This window comes from Melopsittacus undulatus, chromosome 15 (assembly GCF_012275295.1).
Source record: "Melopsittacus undulatus isolate bMelUnd1 chromosome 15, bMelUnd1.mat.Z, whole genome shotgun sequence".
Classification (NCBI taxonomy): domain Eukaryota; kingdom Metazoa; phylum Chordata; class Aves; order Psittaciformes; family Psittaculidae; genus Melopsittacus; species Melopsittacus undulatus.
Genome location: NC_047541.1, coordinates 5,823,838 through 5,841,308, shown reverse-complemented (window position 1 = coordinate 5,841,308; position 17,471 = coordinate 5,823,838). Strand labels below are relative to the sequence as shown.

At 50.9% G+C, this 17,471-nt stretch overlaps 1 protein-coding gene across 3 annotated transcripts in view; it reads left to right on the top strand.

Moving 5' to 3' along the window:
* The window catches only part of LOC101870528 (opioid-binding protein/cell adhesion molecule homolog), a 209,100-nt gene that overhangs the window by 41,686 nt on the left and 149,943 nt on the right, over window positions 1-17,471 (top strand). Inside the window, exon 1 of one of the 3 annotated variants that reach the window (XM_034069552.1) lies at window positions 1,324-1,360. The exons of the other annotated variants lie outside the window; for them this stretch is intronic. The gene's annotated coding sequence lies outside the window, so the exon portion shown is untranslated. Of the gene's footprint in view, window positions 1-1,323; window positions 1,361-17,471 lie in introns of those variants that run through there. 3 annotated transcript variants of the gene reach the window in all.

Sequence of the window (17,471 nt, the reverse complement as noted above, 5' to 3'; positions counted from 1 at the left end):
CTCAGCAGCCAGTACTGAAGTTCGACTGTCTGCCAGTCATCCTCAGCTAAGTCTTGCAAGTATTTATCCATTGCAGCTCCCCTGGTGAATATATGGGGCTGTTCTTTCCCCACCTCCTTGAGCTTTTAGTGCAGCCCTCATGGGACCAGTGAGGAAGCTCCAGTCCTCTGGTGCTAAGGGATGCAGGGATGGGGATGGTGTTTCCACACTGATTCAATGCCAGACCCAAATGTGCAGGATGGAGCAAGCTGTCAAATGGGAAACAGCACTGAAGATCATGCAAGAAGTGGGAAAGAGAATGCTTAAGTGCAATTTCCCTTTATGAAGGTTAAATATATCAAAATGGGTTGCTTCTTCTTATATGAAAGGTTGGTTTGGATGCTTGCTTTCAGATGAGAAACTAGTCGTGGAAGGTTTTGGAGTCATGGAATGGTTTGGGTTGGAAGGAACCTTAAAGCTCATCAATTTCCAACCTCCTGCCACAGGCAGGGACCCCTTCCACTGGAGCAGCTGCTCCAAGCCCCTGTGTCCAACCTGGCCTTGAGCACTGCCAGGGATGGGGCAGCCACAGCTTCTCTGGGCACCCTGTGCCAGCGCCTCAGCACCCTCACAGGGAACAGCTTCTGCCTAAGAGCTCAGCTCAGTCTCCCCTCAGGCAGGTTCAAGCCATTCCCCTTGGCCTGTCCCTACATCCCTTGTCCCAAGCCCCTCTCCAGGTTTCCTGCAGCCCCTTTAGGCACTGGAGCTGCTCTCAGGTCTCCCCTTCAGGAGCCTTCTCTTGTCCAGGCTGCCCCAGCCCAGCTCTCTCAGCCTGGCTCCAGAGCAGAGCTGCTCCAGCCCTCACAGCATCTCCATGGCCTCCTCTGGACTCGCTCCACATCCGTATCCTCTTATGTACTTCTCAGTTTCAACCCCAAAAACCTTAATATCAGCAACACATCATCCACAAACTCATTAAAGCCCCTGGAAGGTGCTTTCTCACCCTCTGACACCCAGCACCTTCATTAGCGTTGCCTGATTTCACTTTACCTCCTTGGCAAAGATGTCCTGTGTGCCCTCCCCTGCCCTTCTCCGGGTTGCTGAGCACCGTGCTTTAACTTTGACGGAGATACACCCATCTTTCCGCATCTTTCCCGTCTTTCCTTGGCTGTCTGTCACCTTTTGCTGCCAAATTTCCTGGACTGTGAAATGAAGCTTTTATTATCCTCCAAAATGGGGGGGGTTGGGAGACAGAAATTAAATTAGTGAAATTAAAAAGCTGATGATGATGACGATGACTGTAACCCAACTCGCACCCTTTTCATTACGCCTCACGGAGCGAGACAGCAGGCGCTGAGCTGGGGCTTCTGCTTGGATTGCTGTAAGGAACCCAACTTTTGCTTTCAAATTAACCTGTCAAATCCTATATTTCTAAAGGAATTGAAGGCAGGAGAATGAGGGTCCCGGATATTCCCACGCATCAATTAAAAGGGGGAAAATTAATTACAATTTACTGGCATTACCACATTAGAGCTCTCTTGATAAAGAGCACAGAGCTCTGTGCTCTGGAAGAAGTTAAAAGAGGGGGTGTGAAGGGATGGAGGGAGGCCCTGGTGCTGGCAGCCCCCTCCAGGGCACTGCTTGGGGTTGGTGTTTCCTCCAAAGAGCTGCTTTGGGGCATGAGGGCTATGGATGCTCTTAAAATCATTCTTTAGACCTTGACAGAGCCCATGGCTTGGGGCAGGGAAAAGCTGGTTCTTCTGGTTGGTTGTGTTTTGGGGGAGGTTTAACATTCCTGGTATCAACCATGAGCAAAGGTGAAGTTCAATCTCAGGCAGCTATGTGAAATACTATGGTGCTGAATCCACACTGTGAATGGAGTTATGTATTGCTGGAGATCACCCTAAGACCCAGAGTTAGCATCACTTGGAGTTAAGGCCTGTCTTATGTCCATATACAAGACTGCCCTGTGTGACAGTGCCTGTTTCCAGGCAGCTGGGTCATGGATGTATAGGATTTACCTTGGGGAGGTGGGATGAGGTGCTTGGAGCGATGATCCTGGGACTGGTCCCAGACAGCTCATTTTTCCCTCTCTTGCAGAACAAGGGCTGCTTTATGGCTGGGGTGTGCCACCTCTTATCAAGGATACTGCAGATGTGGCACAAGGTGCCAGGGATGCTGTGGGATGGGAGGCAGAGCCCAGGGCTGCCTGGGCAAGAGCCAGCCTCTGAGCTGCTGCTGTGATTGGAGCTGTGCAGGATGGGGAGGTGGGAGCTGCTGGGATGGATGCACTGGGAAAGAGGCTGCTTTTCCCATGCAATCCACCTATGGCATCTACTGCTTCCCCAGTAAGAGCTTAAATCCTGTTTCTTGAAGGACAGCCCTGTCCTAGGGTGAGCAAAATACCCAGTGAACCTTCGTCCATGGGGTACCACTGCAGGAAAGGGCTGTTTAAATCCCATGCCTTTCCTCCCCTATTCCTAATCCCTCATTTCCCTGTTTTCACATGGGTTACACATGATCTGTTCCAGTTCCTGCAGGAGGTTGCTAAATGCTTTATGTGTTCCATCCCTTGGTGTCCTTGCCTTAATACAAGCAGCAGCTCTATGGGTGCATCTCCTTCTTGTATGTCCCCTCCAGTGTATGCTAATGGGTTCCTGGGGTGGAGGGTGCTGTGCCCTCTCCTGGGAGCTGTCTTGGCCAAACTGGATGCTTGGGGCTTGCCCCTCTGTGCATGTCCCCCTATTCCCCTTTAGCACATGTGAAACCAGCCATGAGGCTGCGTGAGCAGTGAGCAGAGCTCTTCCTCCAAGCTGATTTACACCAGTGAAGGATCTGGTTCTCCAGGGGAGCCAAGGATGGGAGAAGCACTGGGGTTAGAGACCCCGAAAGCACAAACATCCCTCTGACAAGCTGTTTGAAGCCGAGTTGATCAGAGCAGGTGACAGCCCTGCCACATGTGGGAACGGTCTCGCTGTCCTCCTCGCTGACAGGAGGACTTTGATTCCTTTAATATATGATGTGTTCTGTCTTTTGCAATATTTGTTTTCACCATCGTGGGGTTTATTCTATTTCATTTTTAGGGTATTTTTTTGCCTAACCTCTGCTGCTGTTTCTCAGCAGCAGCCTACTTACAATCTGGATGGGAGCTCTCTGGAGATGCCAAGGGATGGGGAAGCAGGAGGATAGCAAAGGTGATGCTTGGCTACCTAAGAACTTTGCCTGACCTATGAGGCTTCTGCTGCTTCTCCCCATCCTCCTCCATCCATGTTTCCTGCTGGAATTAGGTGGTTGCATCCTTCCCATGGGGAGGATGAGGGCAAGGGACCGCATGTGCCCATGTGAGCCTTGTCTGCCTGTGTCTGTGGGGCTCCCAACCCTTGGAAACACAGGGGCCAAGCAAGTTCTGGTGCTGGGAAATGGTCCACAAGTCCCCTTGGATCTGTCCTCAGTAGTGCATGGGTGGTTTGCTGTTGTTTGAGGAGCTTCTGGCTGGGTGACAGCTCATGATGTGACATTGACTGGTGAGGATGCACCTCAAATCCTGTGCTCGGTTCTGGGCCCCTCACTACAAGAGAGACCTTGAGGTGCTGGACGGGGCCAGAGAAGGGCAATGGAGCTGGTGCAGGGCCTGGAGTCCAGGTGTGATGGGGAATGGCTGAGGGACCTGGGGGGGTCAGTCTGGAGAAGAGAAGGCTCAAGGGGGACCTTATTGCTCCCTACAAGTGCCTGACAGGAGGATGGAGCCAGGTCTGCTCCCAAGGAACAAGGGATGGGACAAGAGGAAATAGCCTCAGGCTGGTTTAGATGGAGCTGAAGAATAATTCCTTCCCCAGAGGGTGCTCAGGCATTGGAACAGGCTGCCCAGGGCAGGACTGCAGTCACTGTCCCTGCAAGTGTTCACATACCATGTAGCCAAGGCCCTCAGTGCCATGGGTTAGTGGTAGCCTTGGCAGTGCTGAGAATGGTTGGACTTGATGAGCTTAAAGGGCTTTTCCATCCTGGTTGATCCCATAATTGTGAAGTCTTTGGTGGCTCCTGGGAACTGGGGATGTTGCCACTTGGAGACTGACTGCAAAGCCTCTGGTGTATTGGGATGCTAATAAGGCTTTTCCTCCTCCTCCTGTGCGTGGTCCCCTCCTGTGTCACTCAGCTTGAAGGAGGGGAAGCACCCTCCTGGGAAACTCTTGGACCATCAGGTTTCAGAGCACTTCTTCCCAGCCCAGCTCCAGCTCCTGCAGGATAACAAGATGCCAGCAGCTCCACTGAAGCATTTCCAGCAGCTGGGTGCCCTTGGGCTCAGCACAGCAGCTGTACCGATGCAGAATTCCCACTTGCAGGATGCTGCGCTCTGCACCCAGCCCTTGCTATACCCATGGCTGCTGTGGATGGGCAAAGCTCCTGCCTGGAGAGACAGATTTCCTGCAGGTCCTTCTCCTGGCACATCCCTGTGGATGCAAACGTTCATGCAGGTTGGAATGTGGAGCTGAGGCTCTGAGAGAGCAGAGAGCAAGGGATGCATGTGCTGAAGGATGGGAAGAGTTTGGGAATCTGTGTGTGGAGCAAGCATCTCATGCAGGGTCTGGAGAACCTCTGCAGGCAGCAGGACAGGGTGGCCAGGGCTGTGCTTTTCCAATGGGCTCCTGGAGCAGGATCAAGCTGGGGAACAAGATCAAGTGTGAAGGCAGGAACAAGACCCCAGAGGGGATGAGGGAACGCTCAGCGCTGGCAGGGTGAGCTCCCTCCCATGCAAAGCCTGACATAAATTCAAGTGGGTGCTGCAATTACCGCAGGCTCTGACATCTGAAATGAGCAGAGCCACCCTTGCTGTAACTCATTGCCACTCTGATTACAAAGCAGAGCAGGGAAAAGTCAAATTAGCCAACAAAGCAAGAAGAGAAAGGGAAAAAGTCGTGCCTTGCTCTGGAGGTCGGGTTGTCTGCTGGGGCAGGACGGGAAGCAGCTCTGATGCCCTTGCAGAGCTCAAGTGATGTTGTCCGGGCTCAGCTTTGAAGGTCTTCCACGTTGGGCATGGTGGGATGGAGAGGTTCTTCCCTGGGGGATGTGGAGGTACTGGTGTGAGGCAGGCGAGAGCAGAACAAATCAAGGACGAGCACTTGAGGGCATTTGCTTGAGCAAATAAATTCTAAGGGTGCTGAGGCTCTGGCACAGGGTGCCCAGAGAAGCTGTGGCTGCCCCATCCCTGGCAGTGTTCAAGGCCAGGTTGGATACAGGGGCTTGGAGCTCTAGTGGAAGGTGTCCCTGCCCATGGCAGGGGTTGGAACTGGATGTGCTTTAAGATCCCTTCATCCCAAACCATCCCATGATTCTAAGCTTTCTGGAGAAGTGGGACTGACAGGGGAGTTGGATGTGATGGAGGTTGCTGCCTTCAGGTCAGTGATACAAATCATGCTCTCTGCTTGCTTACTGAAAGCCAGGCATGATGTGCGTGACAGCAAAGCTGTGCTTTGAGCCTCTTAAAGCTCAAGAGCATGAATTTCCTCACTCCCTGCTCCCAAGTGCCTGGCTGAAGGATGCTGGACAACCAAACTGCAGCTTCTCCTCACTGTCAGTGTGCTGACACTCTCTTGCCTGCATTTCCTAAGGGATTTTGCTCCTTCCCACCAGCTGGGAGGAGGAGGGAGGAGGAAGGCACTGCTGCACCACTGTCTCCTTCACACCCACTGCATCTCCTGCATCCCATGCACACGGGCAGGGAGCAGCAGAGAGCCCTGGGTAGCTGTCACTCCTCTTCTGCTCTTCTCTCCTTTCTCCTTTCCCTCCTCCTTTTCCCTTCCCTTTCCCTCCTCCTTTTCCTCCTCCCAAGGTGCATTTCTACATCTGTTGGACTCGGCAATGTGCCAGCTTGGTTAATTACAGTCTGCTTACCTGAATTCCCATGGGCAGTTCCAGCTGGATAATGGTACCTATCCCTGCCTGCCCTTAAAGGAACAACAAGCAGCAGGACCCTGCTGCTTTGGGTTGTTAATGTGGGTTTCCTGATGCTCTGAGCACCATCAAGGCAGCAGGAAGATGGTTGTGGTAGATTCCCTGAAGGCTTCAGACCTGGTCTGCTGCCTGTTTGTTCATCCTGTGGCTCTGGGATGGATCCAGCATCCATCTGCCCAGGCAAGGAGCCATCAGGATGGTGGCAAATGTACTTGGGAGCAGAGCTGGAAGCCACGAGCGTTGTAGGAGGTGAATGAATGCACTTTGTGAGCTCTCTAATGGTTAAGTGGACAAGATAATGCGATACTTATTTTTCCTTATTGGCCCAACAGCTCAGTTATTAATGCAGGCGCTCACGAGCGGTGCCTCTGATTTGCATGGATACAATAGAACAAGATTGCCATTATTTGGCTCCATCAAGGGCTGTGGAAGGGAACTCGGGGCTGATGTTGTGCACTATTTAGTGTTCTTCATTACTAGGCGCCTTGTCCTGCCTCAGCTCAGCGCCTCTCCAGCAGATCAGCAGCAGAAGAGAAGCATTTCCCATGTGTCTTGTTGGATGATGAAGTTATGAACATCTGCAGTTGCTTTGCTTTAGTTTTGGGCCCTGGTTCAGGCTTTGTTGAAGGCAACATACGTGATTTGTGTTCACCAAAGCACTCGCCTACTGCACACAAGGTGAGATCTCTTATCTCGAGCTTAGGTGTTGGCATGGCAGGTCCTCTCCCCATCACCCGATCCTCATCATCCCTGGCCCCTTTAAAGGCAGAGGAAGGGGGTGTCCTGAACCCCCCATATCTCTCATTCATCCCATGCTTGGTGATCCCCATGGAATTCCATCCATGGAATCCCATCCTGGTGGTTACTCATACTCCAAATCAGCTTTTGTTTGTTCTGAGTCTTTTGCATTCTGGAAGCCAATGCAATCTCTTTCCTTATTGGCACCATGGATCTTTATTGAGGATACGGTCCAGGGGTGATGCTGGGAGCCAGGCCTTCAGTTTACTGCAGCCCCTTTATTATATCCTATTGCAATTGCTGCCTGCTCACAAGCTGGCTGAGAGCAGTGTCTGCGGTAGGACCACAGCAGGAATCCTCAGTGATGGACATGGATTGGGAATGGTGTTTTCCTTGCTCTGGCAAAACTGGGAGAAGTGAGACTTAGGAGGCAAAGCAAGGCTTTTCCTAGGGAGATGAAACTGTACTTCCAGGCAGGGCTTTAACTGTACTTGTAGGCAGATGGCTTTCTTCTGTGCCACCAAGCTTGTCTATAAGATGCTCTGAGCCAAGCGCTTTAAGCTCATCAAGTCCAACCTTATCCCAGCACAGCCAAGGCCACCATTAAACCCATGGCACTGAGGGCCTCATGTGAACACTTCCAGGGTTGGTGGAAGCTCAGGGTGATGGAGAGAGGCTTGTGTGACAGCTCTTGGAGCAGGCCAGCGCTTTGGCATATGGAGTCATTGTGGTTGAGTGCTTTGTTTTAAGGAGTTATCAAAGAACTCATCCATCTGGGGCCCCTCCACACCACTGCCACTGCAGCAGGATCCCAGCAGATGGTTTGCAAACACAACAGCTCTGGCTGACAAAGGGAAGGAGACCTGTCCAAAGAGGTTGGAGCTCATTTCACAGCACCACAAGCATGGAGTCATTGCAGGAGCATCTTCCCTGTGATGATGAGAAGCTGCATGGAGACCTCAGAGCAGCTTCCAGTGTCTGAAGGGGGCTACAAGGATGCTGGAGAGGGGCTCTGCATCAGGGACTGTAGTGATAGGGCAAGGGGTGATGGGTTCAAACTGAAACAGTGAAGTTCAGGTTGGATCTAAGGCAGAAGCTCTTCCCTGTGAGGGTGCTGAGGCGCTGGCACAGGGTGCCCAGAGCAGCTGTGGCTGCCCCATCCCTGGCAGTGCTCAAGGCCAGGTTGGACACAGGGGCTTGGAGCAAGCTGCTCTATGGAAAGGGTCCCTGCCCATGGAACTAGCTGAGCTTTAAGGTCCTTTCCAACCCAAACCAGTCCATGGATCTATGTGCTGGTGTGTGTTTGTGCCCCTACAAACCTCCTCACAACTGCATTCAGAGGGCCTTAGTGGCAAACATTGCTCCAGAGAACTGGCTTTGCTTCCTTCTCTGTGCTGCTCCACATGGGCTCATCCCTCCTGGGGCTTGTGAACATGGGATTGCTTTGTGAAGGCTGGTGCTGAGCAGTTTAGGGAAGGGCTGATTCGCTGCTTGCATTCCCTGCATAGCCTTCATGCAGTGGCCGACCCTGAGATGTGACAAGCTCACAGCTCTTGCCAATAAAAGCAGTGACTTGGTTTGAATAATAGCTGACAATTACGTGCTGAGCCCCAGCATTATGCAATATTTATGCATGTGTCTGGACTGCAAAGCAGTGATTAGCTGAAAGGAGTAATTGTTTGCAGTCTTCCGCTGAATTTCTTTCCTCCCTTGGCCTCAGAGAGCCACACTGTTAATCAGTGCCACTTGTTAAACCCTTGCACTAAGACCAGAGCCACCATTAACACCACAGAGCTCTGTGGAGTGTCTTAGAATCACAGAGTAGTTTGGGTTGGAAGGGGCTTTCAAAGCTCATCTCATTCCAAGCCCTCTCAAATGAGCTTCAACTACATTAGGTTGCCCAGAACCACATCCAGCCTGGCCTTGATGCTGTGGCACAGTGCTTTGTGTGGGGCTGGGTTGGAGCTGGTAGCACAAAGGTTGGTTTTACTGCCTAATGTTGTCTCATTGCTCCTACTTGGGAAGCAGGGGGAAGTAAAGAGGGAAGTAAAGGGGCACCCACCCCCTGCCAGATGAGCTTGGGTGGGAAAAGGGGCATTGATGTGATGAAGGGCAAACACATGTCATCAGGCACCTTGTTCCAGGGCAGTGGCCAAGCTCTCCTGCCTTTTCCACCTTCCTTTCCTTCCTGGACACATTGGGCAGCTCTATCATGAAGGGTCTGGAGCACAAGTGTGATAAGGAATGGCTGAGGGACCTGGAGGGGTTTAGATCTTGAAGGTCTTTTCCAACCTGGTTGATTCTATGATGCTGCCATTGCCCTTGCAGCAGAGCAGTGACTGAGATCCCTTCCTCGCCCTCTCCACCACAGCAGCTGCCCTGTGCCTGCCTTTGGTTTCACTTTATTCCCCCCTTTTCTCCTCTTCTTTTTCCAGGCATTGTTTCCTGTCAGCCTGGGCTAGGAGGGACTCAGAAAAGCCCAATGTGGGCTGTCAGAGAGGTGGGAAGGAGAAGGCAATGAGAGGAGGTGCTGTATGGCACATGGAGCCCCATTGCTCTGGGGCCACAGGGGTGATGCTCATTTCTGCAGCACAGCAAGAGAGCAGCAAAGTCTCTATTTTGGGGGAGGACGCAAGCTTTGATGTTCATTTGGAGCTCTGCAGAGGTGGCAGTGGGGCAGAGTGGAGCCTGTACTCCAACAGCAGCAGCATGGGAGATAGATCCCAGTGTAATCCTACAGGGATGCTCGGATTTGAGGTGGAGGAAGGCTCAGGGGAAGAGGAATTGGCACTCAGGTGGTAGCTCTGAGGCAGCAATGTGCCTGGTCAGCAAAAGTGGTGGTGGAGCTGGAGAGGTCAGGATTACTGCTGCCACATCTTGTTAACATAAGCTAAGGCTGCTGCCTTGGATGCAGAGAGATAGGAGGGAGAAAAAATGGGAAGCGTGTGCAGGAATAAGGGCCTGGATAATGAACCTGGCAATTGAGAATGCAAAGCAAAGCAAAACCAAACAGGAAGGAATGCTTTTTGTTGTGGGCTCTATCTATTCCAGCTTCTCGCTGACATTCATTGTGCTGGGATTGCTGCTGGGGTCTCCTCTCTTCCCTCACAGTTGTGGAAAGAGGGAAATATCCTGTTTGGAGTGGTGAAATGGCTTTAGGCTCCTGCAGCCAAGAGCAAAGCAAGGTCTGTCCTTCTTCCAAAGACATTTGGGGTGAAGCGGGTCCTCACACATCCTGGCATGGGATGGGTGGATGTAACATGGGATGCAAGAGGGCAAATGATCTCCAGCCTCTCTTGTTTTCAGTATGAAAAGCAAGCTTAGAGCATTTGGGACCAGGCTGAAAGGCAACACCAGTTAGATGAAGTGTTCCTGCTTGCCTGAAGGGTTCTGGCTTCTCACAGGTCTCTCAGCCATGGCCAATTCATCTGGTTTTATGGTGATGATGGAAGAATCCAATCTGGCCAGTTCAAAGCCACGCAAGGCTGGTCAGGGAGAAGAGCAGGGTTTATTGATGATGGCCTGGGATACTGCAGGTTGTGTGAGAGGAATCTTGTTAATGGGTCCATTGGGCCACTGCTTCCTGACTCTGTCCTGTGCCCTTATTCACCTACCTCAGCTCATCTGGCTTCTGGTTTTCTTATTCCTGCTCTTTTCTGCTGTTGTGAGGGCTTTGGAAATGCAGAAGGGAAGGACCCAGGCACTTTTCCTTTGCAGAATGATAGAGCCAACCAGGTTGGGAAAGACATGAAAGCCCAGTCATTCACCAGCACTGCCAAGGCCACCACTAACCCATGGCACTGAGGGCCTTATCTCCATGGTGTGTGAACACCTGCAGGGACGGTGACTGCAGCCCTGCCCTGGGCAGCCTGTTCCAATGCCTGAGCATCCTTTGGGAAAGGAATTGTTCTTCATCTCCATCTAAACCTGCCCTGGTGCAGCTTGAGGCCGTTTTCTCTTGTCCCATCCCTTGTTCCTTAGGAGCAGACCTGGCTCCATCCTCCTGTCAGGTAGTAGAGAGTGAGCCACCCCATCTCTAACAGTGTGTCCTTTGGTGTCAGAGACCACTGCAAAAAGTTGTCTCAGGCTTCATGATGCATTCTGTCATTCCAGAGCAATGGCCTGACCTCCAAGGTGACCAGAGAGCTGTTGGGCTGTGCTTCCACACTGCAGAATTAGACCTTGAGGAAAGCATCCCATGGCCTGGTGCTTGGTGAGGAAATGGTGATTGTCAGTGATGGCTGTGCTCTGCATCCCGAATTGTGCAGCCTTGTCATGACAACCTGGTGTAGTTGAAGATGTCCCTGCTCATTGCAAGGGGGTTGGAACTAGATGAGCTTTGAAAGTCCCTTCCAAGCCCAGCCATTCTGTGATTCAATGACTAGTGGTTCTCCCTTGAGGCAATCTGATTGGCATCGCGGGGTTTTCGGAGCAGGCTCCAGCTTTGCAGTGTGGTTTTGATAATGAATTGCTGGTTGGAAACGTTTGACAAACAAACAGCCACCAGGAATCAAACCCCCTCACGTGGGCATTAACATTTCATGTCTCCTTTCTTGTTTGCTTGCTTTTAAATCACAAAACACTCTGATACATTTTTAATCGACAGCGCTATTGGCTCTTTCCATCACTAGTCCAATAACTTTCTCGATGACAGGGAAGTTCAATACAGCAATGTAATGGGATCCTTTAGGAGGTGGGTGATGGCTTTTTGACAACCATTTTCATTTCTACAAAGGCCCTTTTTGTCAGGGAGGAATAGATTCTAAAACATGCTTATTTGGAAAAGCAAACCAACCTTCCGAGCTCTCAGGATGCTCTTTGATGGCGGCGCGTGATGGGATGGCGATGCCTGCGTGTATTTAGTATTTAGCTTGTATTTAGTGCTGATGTCTTTTGTCCTCAGCCCCTCGAGGGGCTGTTTCTTTGCAATCACATTCCAAGCCTTCCTTAAGGTGCTCACGGATGAAAATCCTCCCACCAGGCTAAAACCCAGCGACTTGCACATGACTTGCTTATCTTGAAAGCTTAACTCAGGTTGTTTCCCCTCTCCTCTCCTTTCAAGGCAGGAGATGAAAGACATGTTTGTGGGTAGCTGTGTGTGTGCAAGCACAGTAAATGGTGGGTGGGGAATATTAATACAGGGTAAACCCATCCCTGGCATGAAGCACAGGCAAGACATATGTTGCTACAACTTTCCTAAGGGGGTTCTGGCCAAGGTAGATACCAAGTGCTCCCTGGAGGGAAGAAATGGGGAATGACAGCTCTTTTCTTTCCAAGACTGATGTAATTAAAGAGTTAGAATGTCCTTCCACTTCCCTGCCCTTGGCACTGTTGTGCACTGGTGTATTTATTTATTATGATGGTTTTAGCACTGGTGAGTGCCTAATAGGCTTTATGGGGAGAGGCAGGAGGCTCAGAAATACAGTTCAGCATTGCAAAGAGAGAATATTGTTGTGTTTCCCTGAAAGTCAGCATCCATCCATCCATCTTCCCTGTGTGGCTGAACACGATGTTACCCCCCCCCCCCCCCTTCCAGCTGATGGTTAACATTAAACTCCATAAATGAAGCTTAATTTAATGGAAAAATACATTCTACATAATCCTCACCATAAATTTCCCTCCCATCTGAAGGAGAATCTACTCATCTAATGCGTCCTCCCAACCCAGCCCAGCTACCTGCAGATTTGTGGCTCTGTGGCTTAAATAATAACAATAACAATAGCAGGAGCAATAATATCCTCTGCTGCTGCCCTTGAGTGACAAAGATGATGGAAAATGAAGTTGTAGATAGCTGGAGATGACAATGTGAGTATCCTCTATTCATCTTCCAGGTTATTAGCAGGTGTCAGTCACTGGAAGGAATCGAATCAGTCCCAGATGCAGCAATGTCTCCCAGCATCAGTGCTGGTGCTGGGGCTGCAGAAAGTAGATGGGGTTTATGGGATGGATTCCCCTTTCTGCTCAGACCTGACACTACAGGCAGTAAGGTGCAGGTGTCTGTGGCCACATCTCATCCCAGAGGGGGGCAGACACCCTGCTCCTGGGTGTAATACGTGTAGCACCAATGTGGAGTTGCACCACGGGTCCTTTCATGCCTTGCTCTACCCGCCTTACACTCTTCTTCATCCTTCATCCTCAGTGTATCTGAGACACATGGTGATGGTGAGGATGTTCAGCCTGGAGAAGAGAAGCTGAGTGGAGACCTCAGAGCAGCTTCCAGTGTCTGAAGGAGGCTACAAGGATGCTGGAGAGGGGCTCTGCATCAGGGACTGTAGCAACAGGACAAGGGGTGATGGGTTCAGACTGAAACAGGGGAAGTTCAGGTTGGATCTAAGGCAGAAGCTGTTCCCTGTGAGGGTGCTGAGGCGCTGGCACAGGGTACCCAGAGCAGCTGTGGCTGCCCCATCCCTGGCAGTGCTCAAGGCCAGGTTGGACACAGGGGCTCGGAGCAGCTGCTCCAGTGGAAGGTGTCCCTGCCCATGGCAGGGGTTGGAACTGAATGCGCCTTAAGGTGCTTTCCAACCCAAGCCAGTCTGGGATTCTATAAGTTATAGATGCAAAAATTGCATTGCTCCCTTTGAATTAACATCCTTGATGGCTGGCTGTATAAACAGGCAAGAATAAGTGGTTTTGGAAAGGACATATGGGTGGCAAGGCTTGCTGATGTGGGGAGTCTTGCTCCCACATCCTTTTCCCAGAAGGTCCAGCTAGTCCAGACAAGCTGGAAAACCACAGGAATTCATTGTTCCCAAGCAGGTGGTGCTTTGCAGGCTGAAAGTGAGCACCAGATGGGCAGAGATGATGAAAGAGGCATGGGCGTGAAAGGCTTCCCTCTAGGGTGTTAAATATTACATCTACTCAGCCCGCTGCACTGTTGAAACCAATAGAACTAATTAGAGAGACGATGCTGGGAAGGACCTGCCTTGGCTAAAGGCTGAAAGAGATGCCAGATCATACAAACCCCTCCTTTTGTCTGCCCCAGCATCTCCTATGAATGTGGCAAAGAGGGTATGCCACTTGCAGCACTGGGTGCAGTTCTGGTGTCCTCAGCATCAGGAGGACGTGGAGCTGTTGCAGCAAGGCCAGAGGAGGCCATGAGGATGCTCAGGGATTGGAGCAGCTCCTGTATGGAGCCAGTCTGAGAACATTGGGGCTGTTCAGGCTGGAGAAGAGAAGCTGCGTGGGGACCTCAGAGCAGCTCCCAGTGTCTGAGGGGGCTACAAGGATGCTGGAGAGGGGCTCTGCATCAGGGACTGTAGCAACAGGACAAGGGGTGATGGGTTCAGACTGAAACAGGGGAAGTTCAGGTTGGATCTAAGGCAGAAGCTGTTCCCTGTGAGGGTGCTGAGGCACTGGCACAGGGTACCCAGAGCAGCTGTGGCTGCCCCATCCCTGGCAGTGTTCAAGGCCAGGTTGGACACTGGGGCTTGGAGCAGCTGCTCCAGTGGAAAGGGCCCATTGTCCATGGCTGGGGATTGGAGCTGGATGATCTTAAGGTCCTTTCCAACCCAAACCATTCTGTGCTTCTGTGATTTGATGTCATCCTTTGTGGTGGATGTGTGGTGCTGGAAAGGGAACATGTCCCGTTGTTCCAGGTCCCATCCTCCAGCGTGGATGAAGGCTGGAAAGTGAAGAGTGTACTGGCTCCTTTGCAGCGAGGGTTAGGGTAAGCAAATACCCCCTCCCCTTCTCATGGGGGTATTTGCATGCCTTTGGAAAGCTGTGTAGTGTCCTGTGCTCATGTATTAAGCCTGTGAGGAGTTTCCAGGGGGTAGAACAGGGTTTGCTGTGGGGTCACAGAGGCTCTGAAGAGCATGTTAAAGTCACCATCACATGGTTGTCACCCTAATGACAGCACAATGAGTGGCTGCTCCTCTTTTTGGGTGACAGATCGGGCTTTGTAAGCAGAAAGACCTGCTGAACCCATCAGCCAAGGCTCAGCGCAGCATCCGTGTGGGTTTTGCTGGATTTAAGTTGTTATCCCCAAGGCTACATCCCAGCAGAGCCCTCAATGGGAGGCAAGTGGGCACCACCACACACCTTGGCCCCCACAGATGAGTGTACCCCCAGGTTCTGTCTGTGCTGTGGAAGCTCCTGCCATGGTAGGAGCAGGAATAAATCCATGTCTGTGCCCTTGTCAAGCTGGGGTCTTATTCTCTTAATGGGTTTGTCAAGAGCGTGTGTGCCAAGAGCTGCCCTGAAAGAGGGTCAGAATTAGCTGAGCCAGCCCATACCATCTGTGGCCTCAATTGGAGCTGCTTCATGTCCCGTGCTCTGCCACTCCCTCCCTGGCAGCCCTTACAACAGGAATAATAATACTCATAATAGTAATAATAAAAGGAATTAAGACAAGTAGGCAAACAGAAAGATGAGTTGGTGCATGGCGTCAGTGCTGATTCTGATCTCAATGTCAAGGGAGCATCATTCCAGCCTAATGGCATCTTGCCGTGCAAGCCCTTTGTAGCAGTCATAAATAAACATGCCAGCTGAAAGGCAGGAGAACAAAAACCTGGAAACTGAGGCACCCGGGATCTGTAGTATTGAGCGGACAAAGCATCTGTGGTTAGGAAGAACAGGGGAGAAGGGAGGCTGCAAATAAAAGGCATCCGATTGTGTTGCTGCCTTGTCCGTGTCAAGAGAGGATCTAGCTGTGGTAGGTTGACAGGTTGTCTGGATAAGTACTTTGGGGGCAGAACATAACATTTCGGATGGAACTTTCTCTTTTACAGCCAAGATCAGGAGCTCCAGAGGTACTGTCAAGGACGGGCGATGCTCTATAAATCAGGACAGGCTTTTTTGTCTGTCTGAAAAGTCTTATCTCGGAGTTCGTCCAGGCAATTTTTTGAGGTCTCTCTAGCTTCCTCCCTTTTCCCTTATCAGAGCTCCACAGCTTTAAATGCAGATAGATACCCTCTAATGGAAGCACAAGCCAGAGCCCTCACTCCTTGTAAGAGCCAGCTCGTAATTTAGTTGTGCGCCCTTTGGCACTGGCGCATCCGTCATGGAAAGCAGAGGCAGCATCACCTCCTTGCAGTTCCACCAGTGGCCGTGGCGAAGGGGACCCAGCTTTGTGTCCTCTGTGCTCAGTGTGGGATGAGATAGCAGTAAAATGGGCTGATACTGGTGGTATTGGGTTTGGGGAATGCTGAATCCTTGCTGGTGCCTGAGGCAGGAGAGTGGGGATGTGCAAAGCTGTTTCCTAAGCCTTTTCCCTGCGTCTTGTGGACTTTTTCTCTTGTTGGGTCTATTTTTCCCTCCACTGTTGGTATTTAGGTGGAATTACTGTGGAGGAAGGGATGATTTGGCTAGCTGAAGTTCATAGGGATGACATGAACCCCAAACCAGAGCTCACCAGCATGAAGACCATACTGGACTGGGGTTCTCTGAGCGCTTTCATAGGGGAAGGTGTCCAGTAAGCCCTTAATCCTCTTCTGCCCTTGTAAAAACCATCTTTCCTAATGACTTATGGCAACATGTCACCATTCCAGACAGCTCCAGATTGTAATCCCCCCTGTTCCCCTCCCTCTTTGAGCAGCGTTTCTCCTTCTGGCTAACACAGCGTGGTTGCATCAGCCCATGAGCTCCTCACCTATGGCCATGCGAAGGGGGTTTAATGGGTTTCTTCTCTTTGCCCCACTGGCTGTGACTGGGAGGGGAGACAGAGCCACGTGAACTGCTAATTGCTTTGGCCCTGCAACTCCCAAATGATGGCAAAGATTAAAAGGGAAGGAAAACAACTATTCTATCTCTTTCTTGCAAAAAACTTGCAGGATGAAAGGCTCATTAACATCATTAATGTTTCATTAACCTTTAGCCAGACAAATAAGCTGGAGGTAATTTAACAGCAGAGGGGAAAAAAGCAAGGAAATTAAGAATTACCCAGGTGGAGGTGACATTCTTCAGCTTCCCTTTGGGGGAGGTTTGGGCTCTGCTGCCTGCCTGCTGCTTGCCTGTGGCTTGGAGGTAATGAAGAGCAGGGAAAGTCATTGATTGTGACAAAATGGGATTCGTTGGAACACGGCGACATCTGCAAGCTGGCAAAGGAACGCGGCTCCCCACAATGGTGACTTAAAATAAAGAGAATTAAAAATAGAGGGAAGTGGGGGGGAAATAAAGCATTGGCTGCAAAAGGAGTTTCTTTGGTGGAGTAAAACCCGTTCTCCCCTTGTTTAAACTGTGGTGGGGGTTTAGTTGCTTTTTTTCTCTCTCTAAGTCTGTGTTTCACCCTCATCCTGCTCATCCCAAGTCCATGTGTGTGTATGTACATGTATATATGCATGTGCACTGACTGCTGCTTTGTGCCCCTTGTAACTTATCCCTTCTTCCTCAACTGCCTTCTCTTCAGCAAGACCTGGTGCCAAAGGGATGCTGTCAGTTCCCCCTTGAAATCCAAAGATAGATTGAAAATGTCAAGGAATTGCAGTTCCTTTTGTTGTAGTGTGTGCTGGTAGCTTCTGGAATTGCTTAAGCGATCTGGGTTGTCCATGAGCAAGTGATAAGAGGTGGTTTCTGCTTCCAAGAGAGTGGAGAATAAGGGAAAATAGCCAAAGGGAGATGTTTCTCCCCACCCATCCCATCCCCATTTGCAGAGGGATGAAGGCGACTTGCCTAGGGTTACCCTGAGGAGACCACATTGAAGCTGGGAACTGAACGTGCTCCTCATGGATCCCAATCCCACGTTTTCCCCCTATTCTCCTGTCCCATAGTCCGGACCATGCACAACTTCCCTTCTCCCCAGTGAGGTTTGCCTGCTTCTGGGTTATCTTTGCTTTGTGGCTGTAGAACCAGCAGGTTTCCTGCTGTTA